This window comes from Penaeus monodon, chromosome 15 (assembly GCF_015228065.2).
Source record: "Penaeus monodon isolate SGIC_2016 chromosome 15, NSTDA_Pmon_1, whole genome shotgun sequence".
Taxonomy (NCBI): domain Eukaryota; kingdom Metazoa; phylum Arthropoda; class Malacostraca; order Decapoda; family Penaeidae; genus Penaeus; species Penaeus monodon.
In genome coordinates, this window is record NC_051400.1 from 32,539,118 (window position 1) to 32,540,409 (window position 1,292).

At 55.0% G+C, this 1,292-nt stretch overlaps 2 protein-coding genes across 2 annotated transcripts in view; both read right to left on the reverse strand.

Moving 5' to 3' along the window:
• LOC119581961 (ceramide synthase 5-like) overlaps positions 1-1,292 on the reverse strand; it is a gene marked incomplete at its 3' end in the record, with an annotated part of 60,065 nt that overhangs the window by 9,491 nt on the left and 49,282 nt on the right.
• The window catches only part of LOC119581963 (bifunctional peptidase and arginyl-hydroxylase JMJD5-like), a gene marked incomplete at its 5' end in the record, with an annotated part of 6,366 nt that continues 6,064 nt past the window's right edge, over positions 991-1,292 (reverse strand). Inside the window, 1 exon segment of the mRNA XM_037930146.1 lies at positions 991-1,128.

Consider the following 1,292-nt stretch of genomic DNA (forward strand, 5'->3'; position numbering starts at 1 on the left):
GGTTACATAAGATACAGCATTTAAGATAATATAAATAAAGACAGCATAAAAGTGCCTCCTCAATCTTTCTTCTCGGCTTTGTCACTGTCAGAGTCCTCGGTGGCAGAGCGGGCGTCCTTCAGCCCTTCGCCTCTCAGTTTCCTCGACATCGTCCTCACAATGAGCCCCGTCCAGATGGCGGTGAGGCACAGCAGCCCCACGAACCACGACTGCATCATGTACAACGCCGGCATCTCCACTCCCGCCGGCGTGGCCTCGGTGAACACGCTTCGAACTATCCAGAAGGGTAGGATGCCGCACCTTGTGATGCCCCACAAGACCAGGAATGCCACGAAGAGGGGCTCCGTAGGGGCATCGTAACCTGCGTAGTGACAGACCTTGGCGGCCAGAAGAGCGATGTCCGAGTACTCGTGGACGAACAGGATGAGGGAGCCTATCCGTACGTATCCTGTGGTCCACGAAAAGACGATGAGCAGGATAGTAAGCGAATGGTGCAGGATCATCTGAGCCTTGTCCGAGCCCTTGCCGCCCGGACGGGGGAGCTCAGAGTAAGTGATGGCCCAGTAGTACCCGAGGAGGATCATGTAATACCAGTACACGTCAGTGGATACAGGGTGATTCGGGTATCCTTCCCAGCAGAGTGTGGTGTCCCAGAACCACGGCTTGGATAACGTCACAGCTGCGCCCATGATCCCGAACCAGATGTGACACACCATCTTAAACCCGCAGTCCAAGAACTTGTCGTGCCTGTTGAGGCGGTTCATGGAGTACGCGCGCCTCAGCCATCGCTCCACCTGGCGCTCCGTCAGCCGCGTTGCTCGTGAGGCTTCCGCGAGCACGTTCTTTGGGCGGGGACGTTTCGTAGCGCTGGAACACGACCTGCAGAGTATCGTTAGGTTCGGGAGATCTCGGGCGTTTGTTGGGGATCTGTGCCCTGCGAGCTATTGGCAGCAGCACGAAGGGCTCGACCACGAAGTGCCGCAGAAACACGAAGAAGAGTCCGATGAGCAGCGGGATGAAGAGGATGTCGTACATGGAGGTGTGGATGTCGTCCCAGGTGAGGCCGGCCGGCAGCCAGAACTCTTGACTCCAAAACGTGGCTGAGCACCGGCGCCACCAGTCCCTGGCCTGCCGAGAGAAGGTTACAAAGCGTGTCAGTGGCAACAATGATATTCAAAATGATAATGAAGAACAGAAATATGTCCTGCAGGCATACTGGTTTCTGTAATGACAATATGAATAATGAATGGTTATCTATTGAGACCATTTTGGAAATAATGAACAGGCATGGG